Here is a 17,148-nt window from a genome sequence, read left to right as displayed (position 1 = left end):
GTGTCCTAACAAAGAACAACGACTGTACATAGCAATGCGCTTCTGAAAAGAGAGTGGGTTGTTCAAAATTTCTTTTATCAGTGGTGATTTTAGAATACTTTCCCGGCTGGGGAGACTTTCAATACACGGAAGATGAAAAATAGTACTGTGAATATAATGGTAACCAATTTTAAGCGTTAATGAAGATATGGCCATTGGGTGGAATTTAGTATATCCGGGATTTCAATTTGCTTCCTTCCGTATAACCTTTGAAATTAACACAACGTTGCATATAATATTGACAATAATAATAATAATAATAATAGTAGTAGTAGTAATAGAAAAGTTAAATTGCTGTCAAACATACAACTAAAATTACAATAAAACTTCTATTAAACGACCAGCGCTAATTCAACTGGAAAATTATCCTCCCAGAAATGGTCGGTTAATAGACGGCATTTTTTCTTCAGTTTACAATATTTGGTATAGGTACCAATTCAACACTTCGCCGTACAGCAATATTATATAATATCTGGTTGAGTTGCGAAGAAGTAAAAGTATGAATTTAAATTTTGGCACACTTTATTTCATTGCAGATACGTATATGAACTTCTTTTCTTATTATGAGTAGTATGTGCCCTACATTGAGAAAAATCCGTTATTCGGACAGCGGCATATATGTTATCCATGTGCTACATACTGGTACTTTTTCCGCTTAGATGTTACATCAGGACGCTGCAGGATGTCTAAGTCTTCCGTACATTACATGCGTATACGCATATTACATACGTCAGCTATATGTCATATATGTCCATCTATATATGAGATCCTCACAGCATATATACAACTCTTGAGTTGATTTTGAATTTAACGTCCCGTTCAGCAGCGAGGCTATATGAGCCGTGGACCTACTGATTAACGTGGAATCCGAACTACATGAGCTCCCGCCAGGAATCGAACCCGGGCCTCCCACGCCAAAGGCGCGTACGCTAACCGCTTAGCCACGGAGGAGCTCTATTTACAACTCTTTCTTTCATATGGAAAGTACGTACAGATGAAACACTTATACGAAAAGTATTATAAAACACAAGTTTTCAGATATACGTTTGCCGCAGAAGGTTATATGGCGTTACTCTTATGTCCGATCGAAACTGGAATATGCTGCTGTGATCTGGAACCTATCGCAACAACAATACCGAAACTAACTCGAAAAAGTCCAATCCAAATTTATCAAATACTTAGTATACAAGAGTACTCGAATCTATCCATCTTACGAAAACTATCTTACATTAATAGACAACTTCTGTATCCCTACACTAGAAGAAAGGCGAAATGTGATAGATCTGATCTTTCTTCGTAAAATAGTACAAAATGAGTTTAATTGTACAGATGTGACATCGACACTAAATTTTCATGTCCCGACACTTAAAACCCGTGTTGAAAACTTTGAACTGTTCTATTGCAAAAAGGCAAGGATCAACGTATTATTGAAGTTACCAATCAGGAGAATACGCTCTTCTTATAACAAATTATGCATCGAACACAACGAAATTGATATATGTAATATGAACTATAATATGTTCAAGAAAATTATTGCAAGTTTATTTTGTAATGCACCAACACTATAATTGGGCTTTGCCTGTTGTGTTGTTGTTCACAAATAAATAAATAAGTAAAAAAAGAAATCAAAATTTACGCATGTAACCTTCGTTTTTACGTACACTATACACATTTCTCTTTGTGTATGGGTAAAAAGTATATGTCACTATTACAAGAAGACAATAAATAAATAAAATGTTCCAGAGAAAAGCAATTAGTTATAATTGACAGTAAATGATTTTAAGTTTCGAAAAGTACGCATGTGAATTTACCTTAAGACTATCTACAACGGTACAAGGACAATGGTACCTTGTGTGGTACCATGCTACATTATATATTAATACTAGCTTGCTGATTTATATATGCAGAAGAAGAAAAAGAAAATAGATGCAATGTGAATGTTTATAAAATATAGATATTTCAATGTTTAAAATAATAAGGTTTATCGCACGCCGTTGGCATGACAATACGATATACAGAATATAAATAAAATGGAAACAAATCACTAAAGGAAGGAAGTGTGTATTTATTTTAGTGAGGCTCTTGTTTAATTTAATTTGAGTTGCGAACCAAGGCTATACAGCGATTATATATCATATTTGATTCTATATCGTTGTATATCAGTTTGTTCGGCTTGTAGTATTGCTTACGAGATAAGAAATAAAACTTTGTAAATCTTATAGAAGTTTCGTCTAGTCTCAATATTCGACGAATTCTTTCTCGTCTTGACTTTTTAAACTTACGTATACCACAAAATTTATCCTTTGATATATTTCTTAATTTCGTCCAGACGGAGCCGGCTTTAGCAAATCGGAAGAGTTTGTTGATCCTACACGGCAATGCTAAGTCACATGTGGCAAACATGATACGGGGCACCGTTTAGCGACTTTTGTCGACCAAATTCACTGACATTGAGCCATGCACAATATTCACCGGACTTTGCGCCAACAAATTACAAATGTTTCATTCTTCCGATAACCACCTTCATGGAAGATCCTTTGCTAATGAGGGAGTCTTGCGAAACATAATCACGGACTCTTTTGCATCAACGACCTCCAAGTTTTATCACCAGCTGCAGGAACGTTGGCTAATGGTATTGGATAGTAATGAAGATTACTTCGAAACCTAAAGATATGTACCGTCCACTATATTGCTCTTTGTTTATCACATGCTCTAGAACAGCAAGAACTCTTTTTGAGTGCCTTGTACTTGTGTAACTATTTTCGCAATATAGCATCGCTTTAATTATACACACATTATCTAGAAACTTTTCTATTCCTAGGGATAAATTTTACGGAGATAAACGCAAAAATAAACTCTGTGAGGAAAAAATTTTGATGTGTGCTCAAGATGGTGGCTAACGCACAATTAGAATTTATGACTTTGCTGATACTCCAATATAATTTCAATATACAATCATTTTTGTGAAGAAAAAATGTGTCCTAAATTTATCAATTTTTAATTTAAAAAATTACTAAAATGAATGTTATATATATATATGTAGTCTTCTTTCTTTTCTTATTATAACCATCATTACTTTATACTTCAGTTTCAATTTCTTCCTAATAGGCCTGTCGGCTGCCTCCTCTAGTCACCGCATACGCCAGTCATTTGGGGAGAATGCCGTGAACGAACGTACCATCAGACGTTGGTTTCAGAGATTTTGTTTGGGAGATGTGAGCCTTTCAGATGTCACGTGTGTTGAATGAAGAGGCAATGAAAACAGCCATCGAGGAGGACAGTGGTCTAACGTGTGACACACCCTTTGTACCCACTCTGCCTGCATCCTCTTTTATAATTATAAGCATGATTAGTGTATAGTTCAGTTTCAGTTTCATCCTAATAGGTGGCGTAGTCATTGCTTTTATAATTATAAGCATTTTTAGCGTATACTTCAGTTTCAGTTTCATTCTAATAGGTGGTGTGGTTATGCTTTTATAATTTTCAGTTTCATCGTAATAGGTGGCGTAATCATGCCTTTTATAATTCTAAGCATGGTTAGTGTATACTTCAGTTTCAGTTTCATTCTAATAGATGGCGTTGTTATCGCTTTTATAATTATAAGCATGATTAATGTATACTTCAGTTTCAGTTTTATCCTAATAGATGGCGTGGTTACTACTTTTATAATTATAAGCATGATTAGTGCATATTTCAGTTTCAGTTTCATCCTAATAGGTGGCGTGGTTATCGCTTTTATAATTATAAGCATGATTAGTGTATACTTCAGTTTCAGTTTCATCCTAATAGGTGGCGTGGTTATCGCTTTTATAATTATAAGCATGATTAGTGTATACTTCAGTTTCAGTTTCATCCTAATAGTTACCGTACAAATATAATAATTTTACTCAGCTTAACAACATTTATCAATTGGTAACCTGTATGTTTCATCTTTGAATACTTATTTCTCTAAATGTGAATTAGGGCATAGATGGTGTGGGTCTTGGGTCAAGTGGTTCCAACATTTAAGTGTGAGCCATTGGGTCTTGGATCAACAGGACGTGACCCACTGCGACCCACCACCCACCGCGATCCACTCTGACTCAGTAACCCGCTATGACCAACTCTGACCCACCTACCTATTCTGCTCACAAGGGAACATCTTATATTGATAGTAGCATTGCCCAATCAAGCAATGTGCAATCGATAGAGGAATGAAGAAAAGTGAGAAATCCAAAGTTTTACGGGCCGACACCCAAAAAGACAGGAAATACAGTGGAAAGAACGATCTAGAATCATGTGAAGATAGCAGAGCAAAAGATACACTGACATAGAAAGAACTTTAAAATGATTAAAGTAATCAAAATGACATTTACACAACAGTATAGTAAGCAAACATTGTACTCACAGACATGCTCAATAACATCATATGTAATGCAGTGTTGCCAACTGAGCACAAAATGAAAATTTGTTAAATGACACTGAACACAAATTATAACATCTAGAAAATCTAATTATGAGTAAAACCATACCTGTGAAGTCTTGATGTGCAGTGTTGCTAACGTTTGAAGATAGGCCTATATGAATTCCTATATAGATCTTTGATGTAGAAGAGTACATACAGTACACGATTCGAATTAGTTGAAACCAAAATATGACACCACAAACAAGAATATAATCACTGAAGTACAAAAATAATGAACGAAGTACAATGTCGAAGTATTTTTGTCAAAGGCAAATTTAAGAATAGTACCAAATCACAGCATATAAGCTGAAATGATCCATGCTCTTGGATGACCAAGTGGTCTGCAGGTTCGCTGCTGGTGCACATGTTCGATTTCCGATTGGAGCGTTCTGCAACATAGTAGTAGTTGGAATCCTACATTAAGTCAGAAAGAGGGCAGGATCCAGGGGAGTCAATTCGGGGCATTTGCCCAGGGGAACAGCTGGTTGAGAGTATATAGAGGGCGTCATTTCGATGTTTGGGAGGAAGGGAGACAGAGATATGCCTTTGCCCCGGCGGAAATTCGTAGACCTGACCCTGGCGATCTTGCACAACCTTAGCTCGTTTAGAACGTGAACACTAGGAATTCATATAGACCTATACTCAAATGTTGGCAACATTGTACATCAATACTTCACAGGTATGGTTCTACCCGTAATTAGATTTTCTAGATGTTATAATCTGTAATCCGTGCCATTTAACAAAACTTCATTTTGTGCTCAGTTGGGAACACTGCATTACATATGATGTTATTGAGCATGTCTGTGGGTACAATGTTTGCTTACTATACTATTGCGTAAATGTCATTTTGATTACTTTAATCATTTTGAAGTTCTTTCTGTGTCAGTGTATCTTTTGCATTGCTATCTTCACGTGATTCTAGATCCTTCTTTCCCCTGTATCTCCTGTGTTTCTGGGTGTCGGCCCGTAAAACTTTGGATTTCTCATTTTTCTTCAATCCTCTATCGATTGCATATTGTTTGATTGGGCAATGCTACTATCAATATAAGATGTTCCCTTGTCAGAGCATAGTGGACAGCATCTTTTGAACGTAGTGAATTTGCCTACATTTTACTTCCAAGGTCTCAATTTTTCTTTCTTTTTAATTTGTTTCTGTTTACTTACATGAGATGAGCATATCAAAGTGAAAAAAGACCTTCAGCCACTTCTGGATATTGATATTTGTAATTTTAATAATAGCAATATGACTTACTACTTGACTACTTGTCTTTCGAGACGCAGTCGAATATTACACTCACCCCATCCCTTTACATTGGCCTAATTTCACTTTCAAATTTCATCCTATTTCCCACTAAAAAGTATCTATAATTCAACAAGGAAATAATTATATATGATAATTAAGTAGAAATTAATCGTAATACGGCCCAGGACAAATATTTTACTATTATACATCGTAAAGGTCAGGTCCACCGGTATTGTAATAGAGCAGTTCTTGAGCAATTGACCGTAGAAATTCACACTCCGATCAGTGACAATTTCTCAGCCTTGTTTTATTACAAGTATAAGTTCTTTAGTAAGTGGAGAAGTGGGCGTGGATCATGGGTCAGAGTTGATGACAATGGGTTTGGATAAGTGATGGTTTAGAGCGAGTTATGGTGGTTGGCGGGTCAGTGGGTCGTGGGTCACGGTTGGATGGTGGGCCATGGGTCAAGTTTTCATTGACCCACACCATCTCTGTAGTAGAGAAGAACGTTTTCGCGTTTCACTACTATGTCTCGTAATGCACTTAGAAAATCTCTAGTATACACAAACATTGTAAGCTAGCACAGAAAGAATACTAAAAGAAACATGTTCACATATCTCCATATAATCTCAGAGATTCAGTATTGTATCTCAGAGTTGAGTCCTCTAGGCACGTGTTATGATCTCTCCGATTTCCCTTTTTTATTTATTTTCTTTCTTGGAAACTAAACCAATACTTGTCTAGGAGGGAATCACAACACCTTGTTCTCTTGGAAAGTAAAACTGGAAATTGAAGTCGCAGAATAAACATAACGAAATTCAAGATTGTTTGGCATTTTTCCTGGAAACACACCAAACAACACACTATCCGAGATTGTTTGCTTACACATGACAGTATCAAAAAACATAGTTGCCAGCTTGTGTGTTATTTTACATCTCTTTCGCCTGTGCAAAAGAAACATATGTTAAAAAGAAAAGTAAGAATGAAAGAAAAAAATAAAGAAAAGTTATAGTGTATATACTCAACGAAAGTTCAAATCATGACGATAATAGTTTGATTGGCCATAAAAGCTCTAAGATCGGTGCCATATAACCTTATTTAAATATATTTTTAGTTAGTTTTAACGTTCTACGATTAGGCACAGAAACTAAGAGTGATAATGATGATGATTGTATTAATTGAGCCGTTCAGATGACAAACCGATTAACTCCATCAAACAAGATTTTTCAGTAAAGAGCAATTTAGTAACTTAGATACAATAGGCCTTATGCAGAGTCATTATGACGCGTGATTAGTGCCATATTAAAGAGTTCGACTGACAAATATTTCCTGCAGTAGTCAGGCCTTTAATATGACGCTAATCATACATCAAAACGACTCTGCATAAGGCCCACTGTATTTAAATGAGATTGGTCAGAACGTTTACGGGTTCTAGTGGCAAATTGTGAAAGTACGAAATTAGTCGATTTTTCCTCTAAAAAGAATATATTTTCCAAATCAAAAAATGTGCAGAACTAAAAAACAACAAAAAATGGAGTTAACCCTAAAATGCATTTTGATGCCAATTGGCATCATAGTGAATCAATAACAATAACAATAATAATGATATTCTTAAAATCATCATGATATTAGCGAATAGCGCACTCCGATGCCATGTGGCACCAATGGAGTTAAGCTTTCCACGACACAGTTTTCGTCTAGTGGCATAGGTCAAACAGGGAGTGTCAAAAAGCGTCAAAAAGCATATAGAAAGCACAAAAAGTGCACGTTTGTTACTTGTGATTTTTTTCACAAAACTTTTTTTTTTTTGTTCTTTTAACATTCAAAAAAAAATCATTGTTTCACAATCTTCTATGCAACATGATTTCTGCTGATACTGACACCAAACTCTGTTTTCACTAGTGTAATACAACCATGACACCTATCCTGTAACTTGATACCCCAAAAGTAAAAACATGAAAAATCATATTATTGGATATTATTTACATTTTTCTAAGTAATGTATAAAGAAGGTAAGAAGAAAAATAATTTAAACACAACCAAAAATAAAGGGTTAATTGGTTTGGCTTCTGAACGCCTCAATTATTAAGGTGGAATGTCGGAACTGAAAGGAAATGTGAGAACCTCGAGCAAACCCACGTACACGGTGTTTGTGCAGAATAAAATGTACTGGTGGGAGCTGAAATCGAAACCGGGACTCCATGCGACAAAGGCAAGGTTTCTATAACTGAATCATCGCGGTCCAACGAAGGAAAATATTGTACAGTCATTATGTATCCTCTCCGGTAGTCTAGTCGCTAAGCTTGTGCGTCTTTGGTGCATTTGGTCCCGGGTTCAATTCCCGTCACACTAGTAAAAAAAAATAATTTCACATGCATTTACTTAATCGTGATACATTGAGCTAAAATATTCGATTTCATTTCATACAGGTGTTATGGAATGCTTACTATTTAAAACTTTTTGATAAAAAATAGAAATTTATTGAATAATTATATTATAAGGTTAGGCATGTCTTCACATCATGCTGTAATCATGTGTCTACTACACATGTTTGCAGTAAACAAACACAATTCAGACGACAGTAACGAAGAGGATATCAACGAAGGTAGCCAACATTTTATTGTAAAAGACGACAACACACCTCAAGAAGTATGAATTTCACCCCGTTGATGAAACTACCAAAAGCCCTAAGGTCTGGCCATTGGGAACACGACGCCCTCTCACGACGCTAGGGCAATTGGGAGATATCTTTCCTACAAGTTCTAAGACGCCTGGTAATTGGGTTCCTATTCCCTCTCACGACGCCCGGTCAAAGAGAGGCACACCATCAATAAACTCTCATTCCCTCTCACGACACCTGATCAAAGAGAGATACCTCACCTACAAAGCCCTAAGACGCCTGGTAATTGGGTTCCTTATTTACCTATATATTAGAAAATACTACTTATTGTAATATACTTTTGTACTCAAGAGGATCTTTTGTAATAAAAAGGTGTTGGGAAAGTACAATCTCCCGTGTACCGTATTTTGCTCTACCCTACATAACAGAGAAAGTTTTACATGGTAGAAGCATCGACGCCTATGCAACGGACATTTCTTAAGGACGTTTCAACGGGACACTATTTTTATTAACAGAAACGGACTTAGAAACTTTTTTACTGATATAAATTGCAGTGTATCTTACCGTTAGTGATAATAAGACAGGATTATATAAAGATAGTATCCGTGTTTGTTGTAGCACTCCCATAACACTTTTAACTGTAAATTGATTCCTTTTAGGCTAGCAGGTATTTATACCGACATTTAATTAGATTTGAAAAAAATACGTATAGAGAGAACAATAGTAATATGGCAGAATTAGGCTCCCGAATACCTGTTAATATTTCCCATCTAACTAGATACTCAGGTCACAGTACAGACGACACGGATCGATTTTTTTATGTTATTTGATCATTTAGCTTTACTCCAGGCATGGACCTTCCCCCCAAAAAGAAAGAAATACTACCGATGTATTTGCAGGATGTATCCCTTGATTTCGTATTACAATTACAAAACAAAAATCAATTTAACAACCTAGATTACGATCAACTAAAAAGCAAATTAATTTCATTGTCTCGTCCAAATTTACCAGCATATAAGGCAGAATTAGAAATCTATCAAATACAGCAGAACGAAAATGAGCCGGTCGACTCATATTTCTTAAGGAAACTAAGAGCCATTAGACAGCTAATGGCCATTAGACAGCCAGAGGCTTCGGAGGAACAGAAGATTCACTTTTTATCATTAGAATTACAAAGAAATCTTTTACAGAAGATAGCTTTGGAATCATTTCAAACAGCACAACAGTTGCAGGATAGGCTCCGTGATTTGGAAAAGGCTCACGACTTCATGCAGAAGACAAACTATGTGTGTAATTGTCATAGGCAGTTCATTCTTTAATAGGCCAACCCAACCGACCTTCAACATTTCCTTTAAACGACTTTAATAACCAAACGAATCCTATTTCGTTAGTGCCAACCTATGCGCAAAAGCCCACTTCTGTACACCACGCTCAACCTGCACTCATTACGCACAATCGTTACTTTCTGCACCTCCACTGCAGAATATCTCTCCTCCACAGTCAACTCCCACTCAACCTGAAGTATCAAATCATCACCCCCACCAAAATCAAAACCCACCCTCACAACCTCCTCATAATACTTAACTAAACTAGCTAACCAAATGGCCGAACTAGCATTAATGATGGCACAGAATGCCATAAAGACTAACTTCAGGGTTAATAACGGAGGAAAACATCGTCAAGGAAACGAGCAATAAAAGGCGGGCGCAAAGAACAAAAACAAAGGAAATAACGGTGGTAGGCTAAACAAAAATTATAGAAAAGGCGATAAAATATCTGTGTGCGATAAAATATGCTATAAGAAGAACCATAGCGCATCTTCGTGTAGGAATAACACTAAAAATTCCAACCGGGGAAACGCATAGGTGGGCTCGCAGGCCAAAGTCAAGCCTCGCGGGCCATTCCAGAACAGTCGGCGTGGGCCACACTAAAGCCACCACAATTAGAAAACCATCACATTCAGAAAGAGCAAGCAATAGTGGAAATTTTCAGTGATACGGAGGACAATTTTTATACTCAGGCGATCTACAACGATCGCCAAAAATACGTCAAATTGGGGACAGAAAATAATAAATTATTACTTAACATTAAAAAAATTCAAGCAGTCTACCAGTAATAATAGATACAGGCTCGACCATTAGTATTTGGTCCAGACTAGACATACTTCCAAATTGCAAATTAATACCATTCCAGACTCGTAGAAACGGCATTGTTAAGAAAGTTCTGACTTTAAAGGAAATAGTATAGCTCTAATTAAATTTAAAATTGGCACCACTAACTTTTCACATTATTTCCACATTATAGATGCAGACTTCAGTCCAATTTTTGGAAATGACATTCTTACTAGACTTTTCTCTCAAATAGACCTACAGCATAATTCTATATCATTATATAGACATCCTACGAAACCTACTTTTCCCAAGGAAAAAAGAGAGACGGAAAAAATGTCACAAGCAATAACACGTTCTTTGTACTTGCAGAGAGACGCAAATGTCTTCACAGCCAGTAAAATTACGTTCCCAACAAAATCTCACTTCTACTTCGCGGTTTCAATTCCGAAAAAGAAATCATGACCCAGCATTTTACATTGTTACTCCACTGCAATCACTATTAGATAGATACGGATTAGAGGCAATGACCATGAGAATACCAAGTAACGACCGACCTTACGCTATTAATCTCAAATCCTACGGCGCGCATAATAACTTTAAGTAAAGGCACACCAGTGGCGTATACAGAGGAAGATGTGAAAGAATTTTCTTTTAAAATAGAAGAAGAAAAGAAAAAAACATCAATTTAGAACTCAAGAAGAGATACAGGAAAGACTAAAACAGACCGCCGAAACTTTTAATATTGATCTTATCAATATAAATCCCGACTTACCGGAATACCAGAGAATAGCTGTAAGCAATTTACTGTAGAAGTACAGGGATACGGGGAACATCAGGGGAAAGTAAATACCTACAAGATTTATATATATAAGACACAATAATACAAAGAACGGACTGATTTACTTGGAGTTTTAGTTTAGCGTCCCATTCAGCACCGAGGCTATATGAGACGTGAAAGTACAGCTTAATGTGGGGTTCGAATTACATTAGCACCCACCTGGAAAATAGCCCGGGTCTACTGCTCCGAAAATAAATGTTTCGAGTCTAATACATGTATTGTGGTTTTGTTACGAAATTATGAATCAGTAGAAAGATTTAGGGACTTTAGAAACCAACAAAGCATTTAAAAAAAAATAGTAGCTAACTACTCTGATGTCCGTCTTAGAAACGACGGTAACTGTTCCACATTAAAAAGAATAAAAGGATATTCAGAAAATACGGGAACTTAGATTCGTCACAATGAATTCGCTATGCTAACTTAATGAATAGAGGAAAAAATAACAGAAATATACTAAATATAAACTAAATTATATAGATACTTTGCTGTAAAAAAAAAAAATCTCGCATTCAAGAAAAGTTTCACATTTATTATGAATGAGAACTCTTTATTATTTATAAGTATATATGCTTATTTTCATTAATTTTTATCATTTAGTTTTATATAGAAAATTGAAAGTACTAACAACAAAACTATACTTCCTAAAGCTTATGAACTGTCAAACAATAATGCTAAGAGACACCACTGAATCATTGCATGATTTAATTATGTCATCATGGCTAGTTTTCTATGCTGATGTCATCATTAAAAGTCAATCAATCAATCAATCATAGTATAGCACTATTTACTTGATACATGTAAGTCTTACCATGTGCGTTATACAGAATTACTCAACAGCATTTTCAAGTACATGTATGTGATAGTAACACTAGGATAGGCATGTACGTACAAATGTTATAACACGTGATATACGGTGTTGTTTGAGAGCATGTTTCAACAGGGGCGTTTTAGGGGGAGCAGGAGGGGGCAATTGCCACCGCAAGAGTTTGAGGAATATACATGCTTTTAATAGATTGTCTACTAATATACTAGTACAAAACGTGAAAGTCTTATGTCGGTGGTGCTGTTGTCCTCCTCAAGCGAAGTTTGAAATGACGCCCCTGTGTTTCAATTATGTGATTGTAACACTATATAACATAACTTGTTATATACAGGTCCTCAGATATATTTTCTGACTATATTATATCACTAAATTTTCTCAAAACAGATTATGTTGGGTTTAAATTTCTTATTTTTATAGTGGCACACAATTATTGAAATAAAATACACCTTTTAATTATACATACATACTTTATATGATGCTTCGTGAACTATTATATTACTTATTTATGTAACGTTGCTATGGCAACTTACAGACAAAAACTCATCAAATTAACATATTAGAATCAATTTTGATTCTATTTCTTTTTTATCGTTTCTTCTTCTTCTTCTTCTAACTAGTTAGTGCATATTTTAAAATTACATATTGCCTAGAAGTATAGTAAAAGACATTTAGAATTATGTTGAAAATACAAAGATATCGTTACATATGTGGCCCGAAATATAGGACTTCTTTTATTGAATTTACAAAATTAAAGGAAAGAATCCTGGACCGTTAAGTAATATTAATCATTCGAGTTTTCGAATGCACCTCGTATATATGAAAATTACAATTCATATAAATATACATATATCATATTCATTTTTATAACAATATTATTATCATATTTATTTTAAATTTTGTCATTGACTTCATTGACATTCAAAATTTGATTCACAAGTTATTTAAGTCCTTTTCGGATCCCTTAAATGCTTGTTACAAGTGGGCATAATGAAGGAGGTTTTGAAAAAGATGTATGCATGATATTCATATGCTTGTTCTTTGAATGAGAAAAAGGATCAAACACATATATTTTTAACAATAACACTCAAGATAAAACATGACAATTAATAAAAGAACAAAATTACACTCTGAGCAAAAGACAAGATCTCACCATAATCATGAATGTACAGAATTAAAATAAAAATGCAAACGATAAACGAAAATCATAGCGAAGTATAGTTTTCAAAACTTTGATAAGCATTATTCATACTGTAAATCTTTTATTATATATTATGTAATTCTTATCGGTAATATTTATTTGAATTATGATTTCGTTTACACATTTACGAAAAGAATGATCATTATTGTTTATATTGAACTCAAATGAAATATAAATATTAAAAAATCATAAAGATATTTACAATGAAATAAAACAAAAATCAATTAAATACGATTTTCTAGGATACCGTAACTTTAGCTTAAGTTAAATGCCCAACGAATTTATTTATTTCATATTAAATGTCATAAACTAGAACAGAACATGACACGTTATATATCTCTAAAGTTCTTTTGTTTTCCATTTTAGAATTAGTGCTATCTGTTATAGTTCATTTACGTTAACTTTAGTCACAATTTCAGAAGGAACAAGCATTTCAACTAATTGCACCCATTTACTCTTAGTATACTTTGAAGGATGCCATAATTTAAGTTCGTCAATATTACGCAATCTCCAAAATTTCCCACGTCTTCACGTCCATTAGTTCGAAAACTTTAGGATTAACGTGTCTTATACATAGATAAGGTCCAGCATATAAGTCACAAAACTTATAAATTCTTTTTAAAGATGCATCACTTTGTGGGTGTAATTTTACAAAGACTAAATCGTTAGTTTGAATCTTAGTTTTGCCTAACTGTTGTTCTTCTATTTTCTGATTGCGAGTTCTAAATTTTTGCGTCGTGCGAAAGTGTATCATACTCACAAGATGTGAATAATCCATATCATCATTCTCATTGAGTGTAATACCAAAATGTTGCTCAATCGGTTGTATGAAATTGGTTCCATTATGGATATTAGCTGGCGCTACATCCAGTGTATCTGACACGGAATAGTTCAAAAAGTATGTAATTTCAGTAACATACTTAACCCAGTCAGAATGCTTACCACGACAATAATGTCTAAATAACATACCAAGATTTCTATGTATGTTTTCCACAATAGAACTACTGGGATGATAAGGAGTAACAAAATGCACCTTAATATTGGCGTTGTTCATTGTACGTATGAACAAATTGCTTCGAAATTGTCCACCATTGTCACAAAGTATGTGTTCTACAGGACCACAATGTGGTATATATACGTTTAAAATTCGGTTAACAATTGCTGAGCAAGTTGCTTTGCGCAAAGGGTAGGCTACTAAATATCTAGTAAAAATGTCCATAACCGTGAAAAGGAAAGTTTCGCCTGTGGCCGCTCTCGGAAGAGGTCCATACAAATCTACAGAAAAAAAAAGAATGAGGTCGTTCAGGCATTACTGACATCATAGGTTTATATAACGATTGATTATTGTCTTTGATTTTCATACATTCTTCACAATCATTGATATAATTTTTGATTTGTGATCTAAGAGATTTCCAATAGAAAGATTTGCACTTCCAAATATCCAAAATGTCCAAAATCATCATGATATGCCTTTAATATACGAGGTACCAATATCGGCGGAACACAAATTTTATTCCTATGTTCATATTTAAAATCTTTATTACTAACACACCATTAGACATTCGATACAAAGCATTCAAAATACGAGGACAATCGCAATTTCCAGAACAAGATGTCAAATGATGTATACTTTTAGCATATTCTTCATAGTCTCTTTGATGTTCTTGCAACTCCTTCAAAGAAATTTGGGATATTTCCTGTTGTAAGACTTTAGTTACATTTATAGATAATACCTGATGATTCTTATTTGGAAACAATCAAGACAATGTATCAACTGGAACATTATCAATCCCTTTTATATGTTGAACGGCAAAATCAAAAGATTGAAGTTCTAAAGACCCCCTTAATAAACGACTGTTATATCCTTGTACTTTCTTAAGATGACGTAGAGAATTGTGATCAGTGATAATAGTAAAATGCCATCCACTAAGATATGGAGCAAATTTTCGCAATGAGAAACGCACAGCAAGAAATTCAATTTCTGTAGTAGTATATCCCTTTTCAGCATTCTTTAACGTTCGGCTGATACAATGTATGACAGCTGGTTCATTAATGAGAGGATCCGGCTGCCAAAGTATGCCAGAAATTCCAGACAACGAGCCGTCACCATGTACAAAAAATGGACAATCATACCTACGATGATTTAAGTGGAAATTTTTTAAAATATACAATTTTAATTGATGGAAACTTTGTTCTTGCAAAGTACCCCATTACCACGGTATTCCCTTCTTGGTTATTGAGAACAAGGTTTCAGCAATTTCAGCGAACCGAGGAATAGATCTTCTAAACCAATTAAATAGACCAAGAATTTGACGTGTTTCCTTGACATTGGTGGGAACAGGTAAATTTTTAATGGCCTGTATTTTGGAATCACTAAAACACATTCCACTAACATCAATAAAATATACTAAAAATTCAATTGATTCTTTAATAAATTTTGATTTTTCGAGATTAACAATCAGGCCTGAATTTTCTAATCGCTCCAAAACAATATTCAAACTTTCCAAATAACACTTAGGTATTTTCTCCATAATCAAAATATCGTCGGCATAATAAACAACATTATTGCGTAGATCCTACCCCAACACTTGATTTAGACATGAAGCCAAAAGAGCACTACCATTAATTCCTCCGAAGACAATACGATTATACTCACACAATTGAACTTCGAACAAAAAGGCAGTGAATGGTTTTGAATCTTCCCCAACATTATCTGATTATACGCCATTACGAGATCCAGATTCCCAAATATTGTGTTTCCTTGTAATAAGCTGAGAATTTCATTTACAGGTGGGTATCTCACTTGTAATTTTATATGGGAATTCAACTAATTTTATATGGGAGTCCAAAACTATTCTGAGACGTTTGCCATCCTTTTTGGGGACCACATGCAAAGGATTCAAATGGATACTCTGAGAGGGTCGAATTATACCATCTCTCAGCATTTCAAATATTTGTTGGCGCACATGTTCTCTAAATCGGTGTGGCACGATATAAGCCATCGTTACAATGGGATATTTGGTATCGACTTCAATGTTATAGACAAAATCTTCGCAACATCCAGGTCTAAGTGAAAATACCTTTCTAAGTTTATAAAGAATATCTCTAAATTGTAATACAAAATCTTTATCAGTAATGTTTATGTGCTTTATAATGTTATCCATACTCTTATGAAACGAATAATCATTGTTCCCTAACATAGATTGCACCTTTTCAATTTCCTTAACATTGGTTTTCTTCTGAATATCTGAGTTGTCCTTAAAACATTATTAATAAACGGTTGACATTGACAAGCAACGCTGTTCTTAACGAGGATTAATTCTTGAATAATTTTGATATCTAGTGTACGTATTGCAAATGTTTTATTCTCAAAGACTAAAACAGCACGTAATTGGGTTAAGTAATCTAATCCTATTAATACATTTTCATTTAATTTGTTAATGACTAAAATAGGAATCGTAATTTCATAATCTTGTATGGTAATTACTATTTGTGTTTTACCCATATCCCTTTTCTTATTTTTGCCTGTATAATCGATTAATATTAAATTATCTACCTTTTGCAATCTGGGATTAGAATAATCTTTTGTAAGTTCACGCCAAAATGAATAAGACAGAAGTGACACTGTAGCTCCGGTATCAATTATAGTTTGAATAGGAATTCCATTAATTTTAGCAGTACTAAACGTTTTTAGAAAAACAAAATCATCTTCAGAGGTGCCTACCTCTTCTATTTCATCATCAAACATCCAAGGACAATTTGCTATAGGAATGTATTAATATTTATCATTAGTATCTAAAATTTTAAGATTAGTTTCATTTTAAGAAGAAGC

The 17,148-nt window shown here is 34.5% G+C and overlaps 1 protein-coding gene across 1 annotated transcript in view; it reads right to left on the bottom strand.

Moving 5' to 3' along the window:
- The window catches only part of Scp2 (Sarcoplasmic calcium-binding protein 2), a 545,558-nt gene that overhangs the window by 328,901 nt on the left and 199,509 nt on the right, over positions 1 to 17,148 (bottom strand). The window lies entirely within an intron of this gene.

The sequence above is a fragment of the Thermobia domestica genome, chromosome 2 (genome assembly GCF_964235325.1).
Source record: "Thermobia domestica chromosome 2, izTheDome1.hap1.1, whole genome shotgun sequence".
NCBI lineage: Eukaryota > Metazoa > Arthropoda > Insecta > Zygentoma > Lepismatidae > Thermobia > Thermobia domestica.
This window is presented reverse-complemented; position numbering and strand designations above follow the sequence as displayed.